General features: G+C 40.0%; 1 protein-coding gene across 1 annotated transcript in view; it reads right to left on the reverse strand.

Annotated features, from left to right (window-relative positions):
• The window catches only part of ISM1 (isthmin 1), a 56156-nt gene that overhangs the window by 24778 nt on the left and 10607 nt on the right, over window positions 1-20771 (reverse strand). The window lies entirely within an intron of this gene.

The following is a 20771-nucleotide window of genomic DNA, read 5'->3' on the forward strand; positions in this document are numbered from 1 at the left end:
AGGATGTGAGTGGTTAGGTACCCACATGTGAAAAAGTGAGCCTTCACACCCTGTTCTGCAGAAGTAAAAATTAGAAAAATCTGCACCTGGAAAAAAAAACCAAACAGCTGCAGACCCTTATGAGTACACCTGTAAAACTAGGCAAGTTCATCATTACTGTAGAGCGCTTCTGGCTTGGATCCAAACCAAAGTGCTGAATGCAAAGTTCATGCTAGAGTTAATGTAGGTCATGCAGGGTTAAGAGAGAATATTGCAGGGCTGGACAGCTCTTCTTCCTCTACCTCACCAGTTGATTAGCCGTCCTCCCCAAGTTACCAATCTGAACTTTCCTTCCTTGGGGATCTCGTGTTCATGTTTTCCTAACAGTGAGATTAAATTTCACCACGCTTTGGGTCAGCAGTTAATGCTTATGTTATTGCTGAGTGGGCTCTCGGGTTGTGTAGCTTACATTACACCCAGCTGCCTTCCAACCAGTAGGAGTACTGCCACCGCCTTTGACCTAGCCATGGAGATACAATACACTAAGTATTAAAACATCCTCGCCGCAGGGAACAGGTCCATGGGTTAGGACTAGCCTTGGACCAAAAGAGGGTTGGAGTGAGGGTGGGGAGGAAGACGGCAAGTAACTGCAGCTTCTTAAATGGCTTTTGAAAAAAAACGAACAAGAAAACAAACAAGCTACAAAGCATGAATTCAACAGAGCTTTTGCTTTTGACTCGGCTCAAAATTTTTAGGCTTGAGGTCTAGGCATGATTGCCTTCAGGAACTTTAATTTTCAGTTCATAAAGAGACAGAAAGCACAGATGGGGTCAAAGTGAAAGACCTATCTTTTAGAACAAGCACAATTAAAATGGAATGGCCACATGTGGTTCTGGCTGCAGTGTGGCATGTTTTTGCCAGCATCTCTGGTTAAACACAAGCTTGATCCAGCTCCCCTGACTCAAATTAAGTTTGCATACCTTTTGTTAAGATCCAAGATAATAGAAAATGGTCTGAAACACACTTATTTTAACCCAAGAGATCTAAATTAAATTTTGAAAAGCTTTTACAACATCATCTATACATGGTAGGTTTCAAAACCTCTTTTTTAAAAAAAAAACAACAACAACAACACTAAAAACTGTTTTTTCTTTAATCTGGAAACAAGATAAATCTATTCTGAAACCAGAGTTGTAAAATTAACAAAAATAAGAGTAGGTTGAATTAAATGAGTTCACAATATTGGTGTGCATCACCTTGTGTTCACAATGGTTGAATATGGAAGCTCAGGAAGTCTGTTTTATACTCCTGGATTAGAGATGGAAGAATCTAAATTATTATAGAAAAATAAAGCTGGAAGAGACCCCAGGAAGTCACTTAGGTTAACCTCATTAAAAACTAAGCCTAAATATTAGGGCTAAGCTACATAGTGCTGGAGGTTCATATTATGGTTCTTAGAACACCAGGCTACCTTCCAAGTTAATCTAGTTGCTTAGGGCCTGATCTGAAATGCATGCAAGTCAATGGCTAAATGTGTTCAGCATTTCAAATCAAGCTTCTAGTATTGTATGGTATTTTCTAGTTCCTGATATGGTAGGTAGATCCATGAATGACTGGTGCCTCCTGAATCTGGGGGGGGGCACCCACAGAAGCCACCGCCGGCAGCAGCCCTGTCAGGGGGGCACCAGCCCTACCAACAGCATCAGTGTTGGCTGTCAGGGGGGGTACTGGCCCCGTTGGTGCGGTGGGGGGGGGGGGGTTGTGCATGAGCGTCGCCTATGGGTATCAGTCGCCTATGGGTAGATCCTTAGAGCATCAGTGCACACTGTTCTTCTTTGGTTCCTCCTAACAGAAATGCTGTTGCTGGTCACATTCTTCTTCTCCCTCCTGACAGCTGCCATCTTTGGGAGGCAGTCGGCTCTACCAGATGGAGTACTTATCCAAAACTCAGGAGATCTGGGTTTCTGGGTCTGCTGTGGCCTACCCATTGACACCCCCCACAAGTTACTTCTGCTCTCTGTGTGTCAGTTTCTTCATCTCTAAAACAGAGAAAATGATCTTTTGTTCTTTTTTGGGACTTTGCAAACTGCAGATGAAAAGTGCAATGCTAGGGAGTTAGGTGTTAGTATCATCATCCTGCTCATGACTCCACTGCCCCTTATATCAGAAAACATACAACACTTTAAGTAGTGAAATCTACTTTCTGGCTTGCGCACCAACTCTAAAAGTATACAGATTCTGCCTCAGAAGTTTGGGGTTATATTATAGACTTGAAAAGGTTTGATAAAACATTCTTCATTGTTTTCCCCATGTTCTCTCATATCGCATTCTGGCTCCATCTGATGCTGGTTCTTGGTGGAGAGAGCTTATTCAAGTTCCTTAGCTGTTGCAATATATAAAAACCACTGTATTCTGTTTTTGGGTTGAAAGTTGGCCAACATTTGGATTTTGACTAACAAAAAAACAACTTGAAGATATCTTTATACAACCAGGGATATCAGGAATGAGGAAAACCAGTAGGTTGATTAACTCAAATTTTCCCTTCACTTTTTTCCTTAAAAGAAGAGTGCCAAACAAACAAAACAGAAACTAAACCAAAAAACAGAAACCACACAAAAGGGTTTGTCATTTCCATATGCATGTTTATAATACTACTTTATACTGTATCCAAAAGGCCCTAGACTAGCCTGAATAGCTACAATTCTTTTAAAATAATTTTCACATAATAATGAATGAAGATAGTCTAAGGGTCTCATTACATGGTAATTTTGGGTGGCTTCTGGAGATCTTAACCCCTGGACTGTCCACACATTAAACACCTCAAATGGTGTTAAGCGCTTGTTATGCAGCTCAAAGTTAAGTCACTCCAGGGCAGGCTTATTTCTGATCTGTACTACTGAGCTCCTGTTCTATTAAGGTGTAGCCACTCCCCACAGATGTGCCACCCAAATCGAAGTCATCCAGTATCCCAGCCTCCGGCTGCTCTGACTTGGCTCAATGTGCTGCAGTCTCAGGCAAAGGTGTAAACGCAGCGCCTGGGAGCAATAAACTCCAGCACAATAAGCACTGGAGTAAATTGTGTCACATTAATATGCACATGTATATGCACCAAATGCTGCCCTCTATTATTTGGAAGGCAAGCTTCACTGCTGTGCAACTACCTCTTGGCAAAAGCTCCTATCACTCATACCTAGGCTAGGTTACTGGTGGGGAGGACAGAACTTAAGGGAGAAAACTTAAGTAGTCTAAAAGGCAGCATCAGGGTATCCAACCCAAGATTTTTTTTTTTTTTTTTTTTTTACACTGACAATCTGTAAACTTTATAGACAGAAATATTTTTACTGCAGTTAAAAAAAAAAAATCCTTGGGTTGGCAACCCTGCATGACTTCAGCAATGTTTTTACACCCTGCTGTACCCACCACAGGGGTCTCCTACTCACCCCACATCCTGATGCCCCTGACTGGACCCTGCACTATGCTGTCACCTCCTCCCCACCCAACCCCCAGCCTTGTGCAGAGAGGGGAATTATGCTGACCACTGGAGAGCAGAGCGGGTGGGGATCAACTGCAAGGGTTGCACTGATGAGGGCAGCGCACCAAACCATCTCAGTAACTGGCATAACTCCTTGCAGGTGTTTGGAGAAGCCACAGACCTCACTGGAGGCCACTTAGGTTAGCCCTGCAACAGCAGCAGCAATTATATAATAGAAGCTATGAAGAGGAGAGGCCTATCCTTCAAAACAGTTATTTAAAAAGTCCCCACCCCCTCAGAATGAGAGAGGAACATGGTCTAAGTTACAAAGTCCTGCTGCGCTATACCTGCTTAATATTTCCTGGCCTCTCTAAGAAATGCCTATATGGGAAAAGTTACCTAGAACAGTCATGTTATTCTAGTCCTTGTGGACATACACTTATGCCACACTAAAAGTTGCGTCTTTGTGCAACTTAATTTAGTCCATATTGGAGAGTTAGAATGGAATAGCTACTGTGCTTTAAAAATTTGCATCCTAGCTTGTAGACAGGTCTACAATGCTGAACATGGCTAGTTCCTTAGAATCACTTTGCCAGTCAAAAAGCAACAGTGCGACACAGGTGGGCAAGACCAAAAAGTTAAGTCCATTCTGGAGTTGGCAAAGTTTAAAGGGAAAAAGAAAAATGTATGAGAAATTCCTTAAGCCCAGAAGTGTGAAAGGTGTTTGGAAATATCACACAAGCAAATCCACATTCAGATCAAGTTTGCTTTCAAACCCCCTCATACTAAATGCTAGAAGACATAAGTCACATGCTCCAAGTACAATTGTATCCTCTTATGCTAGTCATTCCACCGGCTTATTAAGTTTCAGTGTGAAGCCTTCTTTTGCTTGGTGAATTCTGCTATCAGAAAGAACGCTTTTATGATCTCAGAGAGGCTTTTGAGTGGAGATGCATTCAAAGACTTACCAGCAGAACACTGCAATGTTGACTAGGTCTGAGGCAAAGCATTTGTTTAGTACTGCAGCCAGATCTAGATTATCTGTGATCTCCATCCCTGCTTCAGGGCATAATGCCTCCCCTCTCCTGCTCCTTGTTTTCTTGCTTAGATAGATCACTGAAGAACCTTTTATAATTCACTACAATTTCTCCACAAGGCCCAACTCAGTGAAAGCTTTTAGACAGTCTCATTTTATTCTATACTTTCTAATCAATCCCTTTTGCTATTCCTTATATACTCTCTGCTTAAGGTGCTTGTTCATCCAGATAGATCTATAATCCTTCCCTACTATTTTTTCCTCTTGCATTTTTAAGTAAGTTCCAAACTCTATTTCCACTTTTGACTTAAGAGTAAATCCATTCCTCTTTCACATTTAAATCCTTGAACTCCAGGCTCCAATTAAGCTCCCTAACTAATGAACTTCTCAGTTATTCTTTCTGGAATCCGAATATCAGTTAAAAGACCTGTTCTCATTGACCCACCAATTTTGACCAAAGTGAATCAGTTCATGCTTACTAAGTCTAAGATTTTTTTCCCCTACAACCTACTCTAAGAGATCCTCACTATTTACCAAAACAAAATCTAAAAAGCATTGCCCTTCTTTGGTTCAGTAACCTTTTTCCAAAGAAACCCATTGGCACTCACAAAAAATATCTGCATCCTACCCTTACTGACAGCATTTGTTATTTACTCTGTAATTGAGAGTCTGAATTGAGAGTCTCCCTTAATTACACAAGGAAGAATGGTTTAGGATCTGGACTCCAATCTCAGAACATTATTTTCTTCTGTTTTACCACAAAGTGCATAAGTGACTTACCCAAGTCACAAAAATGCTAATAAAGCCTCACACCTTAATCTTTGTGCCTTTATTCCCTTATTTGACAAATGGGGAACTATGATAATTTACTGCTTCCATAGTACTTGTGAGAATCATTTCACAATTGTGACTCAAAGTCCTACCAAATAGAATTGTTATGGAGGGGACACTCAAGGGCACCATGTAAGAGAGTCTTAAATACAGGAGATATTGGGTGCATCTACACAAGATGCTATCGTGCAGTGGTTACTGCAAATTTATTTAGTGCATAAGCAAGTATAGCACATTTATACTGGGCAAGTACTAAATAAATGTGCAGTAACTGGAGTTACTGTGCAGTAGTGCCAGCGAACACATTTTAAAGTGATGCTACTAAGCAGTAGCCTAATAATATTGAGCAATAGTGTATTAGCACTGTCCAAAGTAACGTGACATAGTGGTACAAGGAAGGCTGTTCTAGGAGGGGCTACTCTTTTCCAAGTTCCAAAAATCTTGCTCCAGGAACAGTAGTTTTGGCATGTTTGTGAGTTCTGCTAATCTTGAGGCAGCCAAGATGCAACAGGCATGCCCACACACCAAGGAAACCTATCAGAGAAATCCTGTTTCAGATAGTAATGCTTATTTATTTGGAAACCCCACAAACACTATAAAATATGATATTGCCATCAGAGACAAAGTAGAGCTTGACAGAAAATCATTTTATCCAGTAGGATTGGTTTCATTCCTCACCTGTCTAAACATATTGTTTTGATTTTGAAGGCAACTGTAAGTTTCCAAGATTCATATTAGATGATAGCTTTTAAATTAAGTGGCTAGGGGCAGCAAGGTGATGTTGCAGGATACTACTATACGCTTCTCCTCAAGAGATGCAAAATAAAATCAATTGTTATGATCCAATTCTAGTCACTTTTGTGCATCCTAAGCACAACTGGCACATGACTGAGTAGACAGAAGTGTGTAGGAAGCAGTGAAGCACGATGATATCTACGATCACAGCTAACACATGTCGGTAGAGGCACCTTGAGAAAACTAGAGAGCACTGTTACTGTTTCTCAATTGACAAAACAATGCTAGTCCTATGCATAGCTGTGCCCTGATGACACCCTCCATACCCATTCCTTTTCACCCGTACCCTGGAACTTGCAGAGGACTTGTAATACCTAAGTGAAAAAGGGCAGAGTATCTTTCCTAAAGTTTTGTTTCTGGTTTTGTTTCTGTTGCTGAACCTTGTTGAAATAGTATATTTTAATCACATGCCAGAAGAGTTGAGTCCAACCACTCAAAAAGCTAGGTCCTGGGAGCACACCTATACTGATGAATACATTAGTTACCTGACTGATAAGGTCAACATAGAGTAAGTATCTAGAATGCCACTGGAGTTTTTCATAAGGAAGTTCTCCCTTGAAAAGAAACCACACAGAAACAAGTAGAAAAGGCCTCAGCTAGCAAATATAAATTCCACCTTCCCTATCTATCCCAAGCAACTGATCCCATCTGTTCTTGGGCAACTGCTATACAATGTATAAAAATAAGAAAAAAAAATTACAACTTGCACATTGTTCAATGCAGGGTGGTGGGGCTTGGAGGCATTAATTAATAATGGCTCCAGAATGCTGCCAGGAGGGAGAATGCAATGATATATGACCCCTGCAGACCACGCAGCTGTGTGCCATCCCAGAAGTACCCTCTTTCGGGCCACTAACATTGGCCAGTGCTGACTGCCATCTTCCATTTCGACTGTGGAGGCCTCCTGGATGTCCATGGGGACCTTTTTCTAGCTATCTTAGTGTTCTGTGGTACTACCTATATTTATGGCACAAGCCCCATCATTCAGGGTAGCAAAGCCACCAACACTTGGCCCACAGTAATTTTTAGGATTAAGCTCATAGCGTTGCAGAAGCCATCTTCTTTTCTAGAAGGGATGGTCATGCAAGGCTAAGTTTAAACTGTGTAAACAAGTACAATTTCATGGAGGCAGCACAGTCTTATACTATTAATTACTGGGTTTGAGCATGGTCTATGACTGTGTGCATTTTTGGCAGTCTTCTCATTTAGTAAAGACTGTAAGATTATGACCTTGAACTCTTTGCTTCTGCCATTTTAAATTATTCATATTTACAGCACTGAACCCAAGTTACACCTATGTTTCCTTTCCACGCAGACTTTTTCTTTTGCCAAATGAAATATGCTAATGCAGAGATCCAGTTTCAATCTTTTAGTCAGCCTCATGGTTGACTCCTTCCCTGTCAAAGTTCTAATCCCCTTCACAATATTAGTGCACCATGGTTCAAATTCGAATTCCTTTAACTTAGGGGTTCTCAGACTGTGGCACACAGTTTGCAGTTACCCCTTCAGTTACCCCTGAAGGTATGCAAGACATCTCTGGGGAGTATGTGGGAGAAATTGTGTAATGGTGGATTTAATTTTTATTATAATAATTGGTATTTAAGGGGTTAAAATATAAAACAAATGCTGTAGGGGTACATGGGCAGCTAGTGAATCTGGAAGGGGGTATGCAATAAGATAAAGTTTGGGAACACTTGCTGGGTCCCTGCCATGGGAGAGAGGCAGGAGGGGGGAATCCCTGCTTGAGCAGCCAGTGGAGATTGGGGTGGAGGGGAGCCTGGCAGCTGCTGCAGTCCCTCAGCCAACTGGAGCAATGATAGTGCTCTGGTTAGGAAGGAGAGGGGCAGGGCCAACCCTGCTCTGCTCCAGCAGAGAGCCCTGCCCAGGGCTGCAAAGCATCTGGGATGCTGGAGGACTCTGGTTTAAGTTAAACCAAGAAGGGGTCTGGGACAGACATTATATAAACCAGTTTGACCCAAATCAGTTAAGTCTGATACTACAGTCAACCAGATTTATCTCAAACTGGTTTCAGCCATTTTCAGACTGGTTTATGTACACTGAACATCTGTTCTGTTACAGGTTTAAACCAGTTTCTGATCACTTAAAACAGGTTTGTATGTGATGCCTGTCCCTAGCCTACCTGTAACAAGCAAATTGGGAACTCCAGTGTGAGAAACACACAGGCAGCAGCACCCATCTCCCCTCCTATCTACAACAGAAGAGGAGCAGTTGCCCTCCCGAGCCTTCTCCAGGCCACAGTAATCCTGGCCTCAGGAAGGCAAGCAGCCTTTCCCCTGTTCCACTCCTCCTGGTTGCCAGGAATTAAGTTGGGGGAAAAGGTGCACAGACATTCAGTCTCCGAGGAGCAATTTAACTCTGGTTGTTCCCATGTTATTTTTCCTCCCAAAGAGGGCATTTTTGCTCCAGAAGACAAATTCTGAATGTCTGCACACTTTTTTTTTTTTTTTTTAAACCAGGAAACTAGTGATTCTCCCAGTAGAAACTGAATGTCTGTATGTGGCCTTAGACTAAAGAATAAGATTAACCCAACATTTGGAAACCACATCAGAATACGCACACTTCAAGTGTGTTTCAGCAGATCAGTACCTGTCTAGAGCTGGAATCAAAGACATAAAATGCTCCCAAGAAAATTCAGAGCACAGAAGTTGCCTGAATACATCTTGTTGGTTTGGGTTCACATGCTGGCATATGTAAAGTAAGTATACTTAAGAAAATATAGAACTCTCTCTCAAATTCTTTTTGCGGGTTTTAGACCGAGTGAAATGAACTCAGGAGAGGACAATCACTATGGCTATGATTTCACTGATGGTAAACCGCTTTTAATAAGTGAAGTTTTCATTTCTCTTGAGCCAGAGGAATAACCTTACTTAAAAACTGCAAACAGTTTTCAATGTTGTCTTCAACTGTTTATAGTTTCCAAGAAACAATTACTCCCTGAATATGTTTCTCAAGCCGCTAAACGTTCACCCTTTGCTTACAAAAATGTCCATGATTCCGGCTGTGGTAGCTGGCAGATGTTTTTCTTAGTGACTAGAAAGTGTTCAGTCCCTGTGGGCCACAGGCTACATGATGACTTCATCACACAACCAAAAGCTAATATCAGGGAAGCAAGAAAGCTGACAAGTGTTACATTTGAAAAACGTGATGTTTCCTGTGCTTCTGGCAATGTTAAATAATTGAAAAAGGACAATCAGAGAGTTTTGGAGACTGCACAAAAATATCAAATCACTACACTGCGCTGAACACATAAAGCATGACAACACACAAAATAAAGTCACTATTATCCTTTCCATTTTACAGGCAGGAAAACTAAGGTAGAGACTCAGATGCCACACCTATTTGCTCATTATATAAATAGCATATTTTAAAGTCTAGGAGCACAACTTAAGATTCTCTTGATTTTGAAAGGATGGAAGGGTAGGACCTATGAATGCCTGAACTTGTTAGCATAGCTTATATTTGCATACACTTGCATATTGGTTCTGCAGCAAGACCTCTTCACAGGACATTGTCTCCTTCCTCTATTTCAGCAAGGTGGCTTGATACCACAGCAAGGAAAAGAAACTAAGGAGGCAGACATGTTAGAGTACTAGTTACCCACATATATTTTATGGGGTAGACAGTCAGTTAATAATGTGGTAAGCAAGCGAGGATACCTTGACACACGGTACACCACAGTAAAGCACGTGGTGACTTTTCTATTTATAGTGTTTCTCTACCTCCCCTCCACTACCAAAATAAATAAATAAAAAAGGAACTTGGGCTTTTTACATTATGCATACAAAGTACTTTATATATAAAATATTCTTAAAACAGTGGGAGAGGGGCTATTTTCTAGGGATGATTAAAGAAGCATGACTTGATTTTCAATTTCAAACGACTCGGGGGGCATTCCAATAGACTGCAGGCAGGAAATGAATACCATACATGCACTGAGCAAGGCAGATGCTTTTGAATCTGACACTTAGGTGAAAGGAAAATATCTTCATTTTTCTCCCCTCACTATCATTCACCCTTTATTTCTTGGAATAAATTAATGTAATTTTTCAAACTCTTTTTGGCTACTTTGTGCACTTGAAGCTTTATGGATGTTAATGGCAATCAATTGTTCTTGGAGGGCCAAATTCATTTTTGGAGTAGTTATACTACCATTTGCATTAGGAACGCCTCTTGCCCTGCAAGTGGATGTTACGTGCACTCCCCATACCTGTCTGCTGTGCTAGTCTGATGACATGGCAAAGCAATGGTTGGGCTTATCAAACACACAGAACAAAAAGACCAGACCTGCATTTTCAGAAGGGATTAGTGGTTTTATGTCATTTTACATTGGACACACAAAAATTAAAATACCAGAAACTACCTGTTTTTAGGACATGCTGTGAGAGTTGGTGGGGAGGAGGAGGAAAAAGAGGCAGGCCCCTCTGAAGAGCCTCAAGCTACAACCACTGTCACTCTTGAAAATGTGGGCCTGAATTTTAAATAATAAAAAAGTTGCTATCTATCTAGTCTTCTCTTCATGACAGTAAAAAAAACAAACAAACTAAAAAAGCATTTTTAAGTCATTCATTTGCTGACTTACAGGCACAGACGCCTTCCATTTCTACTGCTCAGTTCTGCTCGGTATTGTAAGAGCAGGAATCTACAGCCAATACAGAGAATTGTGGCCAATTACACAATCTGAGGGAGACAGGGCATATCCCAAGGAGTGGAGAAAGGGTGATTTGAATCTTTCAGTTCTCTCTCTCATTTTTTTAAAGTCAATGGGAGCATTGAGCACTGGTGTTTTGGCCTATGCCTTCTTCCCCCCTACTTGCTTTTGTGTATGTGAGCGCAAGTACTGATTTCAGCTCTACCTCCCTTCCAATGTTTTGTTGTTGAAAGATTTACAATGGAGAAGACAAAGAGGGAGATGTATACACAGTAAAAAGCACATTTATTTCAGTGTTATGGGAATAACAGTTACTCCATGCAAACCCTAGTTTTTTACCCCTTTCAAAACTTGCTTTAGAAGGTAAACCAACAATCACTTTTCTAGAAGGGAAAAAAAGGCATGGGCAGTTATTACAGGGTCCACATCTTAGAGCTCCTGAAGCTTCAAGTACTTCAGCAGATATCTGTACTGGTTAACCTGGCCCAAACTCTCAAACAAATGAGAGCAACATCCCCTTGGCCTCATGTCAGCTAAGCTTCCAGTCAGTTTGCCTTCATCCACCCTCCAAGCTGGGGAAGGTAGGGACATGACAGAAGTGTGCAGAAGCATAATGGGTATGGGTGTGTGGGAAATCATTGCCTTTTTAATAAAGCAGCGTTGAGCAAGAGGATGACAGAACTGAACACTGCAAATAAAATTCCCTACCACAGATCTGTCTGTGTAGAATGAATGACTACCCAGCACCACCCCTTGGGGCTTCTCCAAGGAAAGAATGAGGCTGTTTGAGAGCAATCCCATTCACCAGTTCCAGAGTCCACAGTTGAATAAACACAGCCTTGTGGTCAGAGGTATCTGGCTGCCGACAGCTCAGAAACCACCAGCATGAACACCTGCTCTTTACTCATCATATGGAGAGGACCGTACACCACATTGACAAGAAACTTTGTGACTCCTGATACTCCCTGTTCTTTTCACACAACCGTTCCTGATCAGGAGGACAGGTAGGACTCAGTATTCAGGGATAAGTACTACTCATCTGAGAAATGCTATAGTATAATCTGCTGAATGAGCTCTGCTTCCAAAACCACTTGAAACACTTTCCTCCCCATCATGTTTTAGCATCAGGAGTTCAATCCAGTTGAGGGACATTTACAAGTGTGCAGGTGTTCCCTTTTTACATACGGTATGTAGCAGCCCCAGACATACCCCTGCCTACATCCTGATCAGCACCTGGAACCACTAGCACCTGGCATACTTTAAAGCAGCCTGGAGGCAGCTTTAAATTAGAGATGGGAGACTGGCCCCCAAGATCAGGTAAAGACAAACATAGGCTCAAAGGAAAGTAGGGTGGAAAGGACCTCGTGAAGTCATCTAGTCTAGCCCCATGCTCAGAGAAGGATCATCCTTGACTAAACCATCCTAGTTAAACATTTGTCTAAGCAGCACTTGAAAATTCACAAGTGTGGAGATTCACATGGTATTGTTTCTGTCACGTGGTACTGCTTCAGTCATTTGCCTGCATCTCTCCTGAGCTGCACTGTGTCCTCTTTGGGAAAAGAAGAGGATCTAAACCAACAGCTCACTGTACTAGCCACAAGGTTCATGGATCCAAGTTGGAGGAGCAGATTAAAGCTCTCCCTGCACTTCTACACTTCTTGTAACTAGCCAATCAAAACTCCGCTACTCATGTCCTATCCGAATGAGCAATCATATTTGAAAAGAGGTCAAAAACAGAGACAGTAGTTGATCTGTTGCCAGTGGTCAATATCTGTTTCACCCAACAGAATAACTTCACTAAATTAAAAAAAAAATAGTTATGAACAGATTTTTCTAAATTTAGCAAACAGATTAGCAGCCCCATGTCAAGCTCAGCATTCTGGTCTGAGTTATTGTTGAGGGAAAAGCTAAAACCAAGCATGGAATGTTTCAGAAGAACTTTTTTTCGGAAAGATGAGCAAAATTAAGTGTGGTTTATAAGGAGACCCTGTATGTAGTAACCCTAGCAACACAGCACAAATTTATGCTCAGTTCTAAAAAATGAATCATGAAAATACAGTTCTGATGCGCTTCTCACAAGAGTAAGACAAAAAAAAAGAAAGAGCATTGCAGGGTGGACTCAGTATTCGTAGAAGACCAAACAGAGCTCAGAGTCCCAAAGGATAGGATTTGCTGCTCAATCCAGCCTCATGCAGATATGTGAATGTGACCACACACTCCCCCATTTCCTCTCAGGGGATCAGTTAAGTTAATGGAGCAAGTCAGACGAACTTCGGGGCTGTCTAACTATTGGAAACATCTCAGGATCAGGTCCTATTCAAAAGTAGATAGAAATCCATGGCACAAAGCCAACATAGCTGGTTCTACTTCATCTGGGATTCTGCTTCAGAGGAACCCCCAGATGATCTGGATCCACATATTTTCCTTGCATTCATGCTCATAAGTGCATTTCCAGATATTCATCCAAAAGCTAAACGTTGTTGGTATCAGTAGTATGTAAAAAAACCCATTCAATTCAATTTGGCTTCCATATCAATTGCACAATGCACCAGAATAGTAAAGCTTATATGAAAAAGGCAGCTATACAAATGTTGCCAGGTCCTGCGATTTTTATTCTGGTGTTCAAGAATATCTTCAAGATCCAACTCCTGAAGACATGTTACATAAGATTCTCAGCTTCCATATGTTTCTCTGTTCTTGTATGATCATGAAGCTTGATCATACAAGTCACCAAAGTATGCCATAATGGTTCAAAATTTAGAAAGCAAATAAAAAAATAAAACATGATATCCACCAATTTTTATATATTCATAATTTAACAGCTATAAGGATGGCAAGTTTCAGTACAGTCACAGAATACTGTCCCCTGCTACAGAACTGTATAACAGAATCCAAGTTTCCATTTAACAAGAAAAATTCAGCCATAGGACACAAAAACTACTAGACTCAAGACTAGCTGAAACAATAACTATTACAGAGGTGTGAATGCCTTGTGTTCACTCTGAAGCCTAAGTGCACCAATGTTTTATGTTGTCAACACTTTTTTTAATGCTGTTTATACTGGCACTTGCCTTAGTCAGGCATTGTGAAGAGACAAGATTAAACACTGGAGGGAAACACATTCTTCTTCAGCGCAGGGCAAAATAAAACATGCAACTGGATTGGTGCATGCATACACACACACAGACTGTTCAAAAGAATTCTATCCAAGTTTTATCCATTCATACCAAAATTAGATGCTACTTCTAATTGTAAATATCCTTCATAACAGTCCTTTTCTTTTGTATACTTTGATCAGGAGGGCAATAGCTAATATTGTCCACTATTTATATAGTGGCTAAAAGCTTCAGGGCATAACCAATTTAACCACTTGACACCTTTCATACTATAGTTTCAGTTCGTTTGAAGACTCAGGTAGATACCATTTCACTGACCACCTTCACTTCAATTTAGAAAGTTTTCTTCACTTATATAAAAATTAAAAATGTAATCAAAGTTTTCATTCTGGAGCACGAGACTGAGGAAAAGGTATCTTGCCCCCTCAGAACCAGAGACTGCAAGCTAGTCCGACTGCACTCCTCTAAAGGAAAGCTCTTATTGTACTTTTTTTTTTTTTTTACCTATGCTCATCTCCTGCAGCCAGTTAAGAATGTATATAGGGCAGACCTCTGATTATACATGGATTGTTCTCTATAAAAATCGTAACAAATGCAGACTTGTTTCTATGTTATGGAGGTCCTAATCCTCCTCCTCTGCCTGTGCTCTATTGTTACAACATCAAAGACCAACTGCTGGCTGAGATACAGTCAATATGAAAAGGGCGACTGGCAAATTTACTGCTTGACTTCATTCCCTTTAAATGGAATAGGCACCATGGCCTTTTTTCAAAGCCCAATCAGAGACATATATCTTCTTTATAGGACATCATGTACAATAAAGAAAAGCTATAACTTGGAAAAAAATAGAACACCTTTAAAAAATCCCATGAGGTGAACATTCCTTTATTAAAATATCACTGTGGTTACATTTTTTCAAATGCTTATTGCATTCTATAGTACCAAAGGTCTCTGATATACATAACTATATTCATGGACTAACTGGGTTATATTTTAGCTAGGCTATGTATGTATGCCTAATATCTGGCTGATTTCAAGAAAACTCATAAAAAGTTCTCTCTTAAAACAGAATGTTCATGCTTTTCCAATAAAGTGAAATGGCAATGATCGTATTGCATGAATCACTGATTGTTTTGTTACCATCTGCTCCATGCAAGGAATATTTATGGAGTTCCTCGGTCAAAACTAATTTTAAGATGACTGCAAATGGTAGCCCAACATCTATATCACATCTTCTATTAATAAGTAATTGAGTGCATCTTAGTTACTGGCCTCTAGAGATGCTAATATTTACAGATACTATGATCATGTTAAAAATGGGAACACATAATATAGCAACACAGCAGTGATATAAATCTTGGATTTTCATCCCAAGAGAGGAAAATTAAAAAAGGATGCATAATGGAGGCAGAATCCAATCTAAGGGATGATTTTGGCATGAAACTGAAGCTCTCTGACAAGTAAAATCAGTCAATACCAAGTCACTCTGTATTTTTTTTTTCTGTTTAAACAAAAAGTTCTCTCTCAATGCAAAAGGGCTTGTAACTTGTTTTAAGTACTCAGATATTAACTTAGTTATCTACCCAGCTGATGTGTAATACATTACATGTCAGAAGAGATAACTGACATACATGCAATAGCATTTTCCCGAGTTACTGCCTATTTCTAGGCCAGTGACTATAGGTGAACTTCAGCCTATCTTTTAGGAAAACATCCCGTCTTTATTTTTGTATTGCCAATGACAGGGCATTCTTAGCAATCTGTGTTAAGACATTCCACAGCTTAAATTACCGTTGCAAATAAAAATGCAATCTTTATTTCAAGCATAAAGTTGTCATAACTTCAACTCCCACAGCTATTGGATTTTATGATACCTTCAAACTACTAGACTGTGTAGCCGTCTATTATTAAGTTTGTTTCCCATACAGGTACTTTAGAGTCATAAAGTTGCCCCTTCACCTTGTCTCTTGAAATCTAAGCAGATACAGTTCTTTGAATCTTTCATTAAAAGGCATGTGTTTCTACCCTTATATTGTTCTGAGCTCACTCCAATTTTTCAGTCTCCTGCTTGAACTGTGGACACTAGAACCAAACACATTCCATTAATGGTCACAAATGGCCACATATAGATGCAATTCTCTTCCTGCTCTTACTCAGTAGTCCCCTGCTTATACCTACAAAGATTCATGTGTATACTACTGCTATAAAATAATAGTTTAACCTGGACTAGCAGTAGAAAATGCTAAGTTTACCAATGGTTTCTAAAGGGAGGAAAAAATGAGAGCTCTATCATTATCTTTAAGAGGCACTCTAGGCATCCTAAATGACTGCATTATCATGGTATTCTCTTCTTTGACCCTTCCAGTCTGCTACCTTTCCCTGTTTGTTATCTCCTCTTTTCATCTCCAGAAGAAAGGGAAATGGTGGGGAAAGGAACCTCATCTTCATTGGTCTTATGCAGCACAAAGGAGCATGAGGCTTTAAAGAGCATGACACCACATTCACTGAAGACAATTCGGAGTCTGTTAACTATAGTGTACTTCAGTAACCACTGCTAGGCAGAAGGCTGTACTTTATCAGGACTTTACTTGACAGAGGCTCCTAGTTCTTTTCCCCTTTTGAGGTTTTCTGAGGTACTTAAACTGGCACCTGACATTAGAGTCTAGGCACTGATAACAGAAATCCATGCTGGTAAATGGATAAATAAAATATTTTCTAAGTAGAATGGTAATTCCTTTTCCACTGAAAAACAAAAAGCAGGCTAGTCTGAGGTCTTTCAGTGCTTCTGTGTTAATGCATAATAAAACATACTAGATAGAAATAGATTTATATGATCAGGAAGGGTCCAGATCCCCAAGATCCTGATGTTTTGTTTTTTGATGCTTTGCATGTACAATTCTGCAGAAAACCCAGTTGTGAGGTACCATCAACTCTAACACACAAAGATTAAAGAAGAATACGTTCCGCCAACACTTTAGCTGCTCTAAAAGCATATTGCAACAGAAGTCAATGGATCCAAGTCAAAGTAGACTAGTTGAAGGCCTAGCCTGTAATGTACCATTGTACATTCCAGATAGGTTCTAATCATTCTTCTCACAACTAAGAATGACTTGATAGGAAAAAATAAGGTGGAGATCCTACATAGGCTGGAAAAGGCCCCAAAGACTGTTTCCTACATACTCTTAGAAGTGAACAACTACAGAACTACAATCATTTTGTTGGCTTGCAACGTTACTAGATGAAAATACAGGACCCACTTCTGGAAGTGTATTGTAAGACAGGGAAAGACCCAGGGAAAAAGGAAGCCTAATGAAGGAAGAACCTGCCCTATAAATAGCCTCATACCACTGATAAAATATGAAGAAGTGTTTCCTCGACTGACTGAAGTAGCAAGACATCAGGTTAAACAGCAGCATCTTGATTTTCTTTGCAAGTCATTTGTGTTTCAGTATTACAGTAAAACAATGCTGAAATTGCTTTGCTCTTAAACAATGGATACATGATTTACTGATTTCGCAACTACCTCCATTTCCTAGAAACGCAGGTCATGTAATTTCTTTGTTATGTTCAGACTGGCTTGGGTTTTGGCCTGGCATTTTCCAAACTCAAAACTTATTGAATTAATATTCCCTTGGGCATATTTGTGCCAGAAGGCAACATAAATCACTGCATCATTTGACATTTTCTTTTGCACCCTGCTTGCACACTTCATTTTCTTACTCTTAATACTTCATTATTCATATTGTGTCAGTGCTCAAAGATTCCATTTATGAGTGGAGAGCCACAAATATGGCCCATGCCTCAGAGCTTGCAGTTGCATTTTCAAAAGTATTCAGCACTGACCTAACTCTGCTTCCACCAAGTTTAAGGGATGCTTGATAAGAAAGAGCTTTGGAAAACTGCACCTTATGGTTGAAGCGTATAGTGAAAGATTACACATGGATATAGCAAAAAGCCAAAGCAAATTCTAGGTAACTGCAAGCATAGAAGAGTAAGTCAGAAATGACTCCACCTTTACCTTTGGTAAAGCACAGTGCTAAAGCTTATTGTAGGCAAACCTGTAAAGCTATGAATTGTAACTGCCAAAGGCTTGAGAATTACGGTTTCAATTATTTTCAGTATGTGAACACAAGGAAACAAGAATATTCATCATAAAAATCCCTTGAAAAGGTCTCAGCATCCAGAAGCCGGATATTCAACTCGAGAATTTTGCTTCTTCTCACCATTGCCCAAAATAATGTAAAAGAAAAATACTGAAACCTTAAAAACTATTTCCTACCATGTCACTTTTTCAAAGTAGGGAAAAAACAAGAAATTGTTGCTGTGTACATCTCTAGAGTATTATGCATCTTTTTGGTCTGATCAGTTTATTTTTTCCTCATTTCCTATTGCACTGGAAATGTATCGCACATATATTCATATCTCAGTTTTAAATATCTTTCCTTGCTACATTAACTTGTTTACTTGACAGACTTCTGAACAAGTAGAGACAAGATACCACTCTTAAACATCTAGACTGAGCTGACAAACAGATTTAATAACCCATGTAACTGACAATGCTCTCCCTTCTTGTGTATATTTAAATTTCATAATGGTACAAGATAATATTCAGTGAAACTTCTATATGTAAAACCTTCACTGTAGAATTTTTTCCACAATATTTCCTACTTTTATGATTTATTAATATTTAGATTTCCTAAAAGTGCTTAAGAGACAAAGGAAGCACAGTTGAATTCCAAAAACTGGCCCTCAATTTAAAATAGCAACCAGGCTGGTTAACCAGAACTCTGTGATGACATGAGCATGCCAGAGTAGGGCAAGGTGTTGAAAAGCCTGGAATTCTGAATGTGCAAATGGTAGGGTTGGGCGATCTATTAACAGATCATCACATGCATATTGAAGCCATACTGGGGAGCACAAGGAGATCGTTCTCCAAGGTAAAACGATATCGAGCTCTTTGGGGTCATAGGGATCAGCAGCAAAGCTGCAACCCTCATGGGCAGCTGGTCTAAATAGGGTAATGTGAGCATACAGAACACTGACAAAGTGGACTAATTGTGAAAAGTTTCCCTTATTGACCCCACCCCTGAGGAAAAGAAAAAGTTGTTCGTAAAAAGCGTTTCTTTGGTTTGACACAAAAATCACATTTTTTAATGTTGGGAAGAAAAAATAAAGTCTCTTACAATATTAAGGTATTTAATCAGAATCAGCAATGAACATTTTTCCCATTACACACATAGTGAACAAACTGAAAAATGAACAAACTGAAAAACAGCCTTAAGAGTTCCCAACAGCCAGCAGTAACAAGTGATAATGAAAAAGTACATATGAAGAGGAAGGAGGATAACTGTGATACAAAAAGGAGGGACAACACACAGTGACTGAAGACAATGGAAGATGGAGAAGGAAAAAATAAAAAGTGAAGGCGAAACCCAAAACTGGAAAAAGGTGCCTGCTTCTTCCTTTACACCTCCTTTAAGATTTCAAGTAATGAAAGACCTTGAAACAATGAATTATTTAAACAAAAACAAACAAACAACCCCCCCCCCAAAAAACCCAAACAAATCCACACAAGTATTTAAAAATCTCTCCTCACTACAAACAAAATACTAGGTTAGCTTTGAAATTATTGGGACCTACCATAGGTTTAAAAAATTCATCTTTGTGCTCTGATGAAACAGAAGGTGCTTTGTTTTGTTTTTAAACAAAAAGTCAGTCGATGTAGCGTTCTTAGATGTTCCTAGGATGTCAGCTACATTGAAAGCCACGGTTTATCCACAGAACAAGAACTGTTATACGTATTACTCCAGGAACACCACAAAAGTGTACAGACTTAGAGTAACCAGTGTTAGAAGTGTAACGGCGCTTTTAGACTGTGAGATCAGTCATCCCTTTGCTTCTCCAGTGCCACTGTCAACAAGCATGATAATTAGTGCCAACTGGGATAGTGGTTTGTGTCATCAGCATTTACTTTCTAGGGACTGGACTCACACCAGGCACTCTTTTCACATACCATCAGTCACCTAACAATGGTCAGAAAGCCCAAAGACATACTATAGTAGTGTTATTAGCTAGAAGTGACATGTTCAGAAGGACTGTGAGGAACATAAGACAAGATTTTTGCTTCCTTTTGCAAGAGATGAGGGGTATGGATGTACATGAAGAGGTAAATATAAGTAGGGCTTTACTGCATGTCATCTTCTCTGTGCCTACATAAACACTCTTACCTTGCAGTAAGTGGAAGCGAACATGCAGTAGCTTAGTTCTCTTTGATTGATTTCTACGTGAAGCAGTTGATACACTTAAAGGCTTCCATCCCCTTTTATCCCAAGGCAGATTATTTGTGTCCATACCTATGAAATCTTTAGCTTAGTCCATAATAAGGACTAAGATGGGATGACTGCTGTCTGTGAATGCATGGAGGGTAGATGACTAGGAGAGAGCCCATATATTTAAAACAAAGGACAGCATTGGTACAAGACCAAATGGTTATGAACTAAGAACCAACTCTAAATAACTCTGGGCTGGAAGGTTCTGGAGCAGCCTTCTAGAGCAAAAATCTAACTGCTTTTTAAGTGGAGCTTGATAAATCTGTGAATGGGATTATACAGTGTTGTACCTATGACAGCAGGAGACTAGATTTGGTGACCTAGGAGGTTTCTTGTAGCCCAAAGTTTCTAACCACATACAACAGATGTTTCTTAATGCACTGTGGGAAGGTGCTCAGATATCCTGGTGATAAGGGAGAGATAAGAACCTAGACAGCACAGAAGAGTGCTCTGAGCAGATGCACTTTATCTGCCACCATCAAAAAGGCACCCAACAAAACCATATCCTTTAGGATGAACAAGATACCCATTAGGACACAGTCAG

The sequence above is a fragment of the Alligator mississippiensis genome, chromosome 1, assembly GCF_030867095.1.
Source record: "Alligator mississippiensis isolate rAllMis1 chromosome 1, rAllMis1, whole genome shotgun sequence".
Classification (NCBI taxonomy): Eukaryota; Metazoa; Chordata; order Crocodylia; family Alligatoridae; genus Alligator; species Alligator mississippiensis.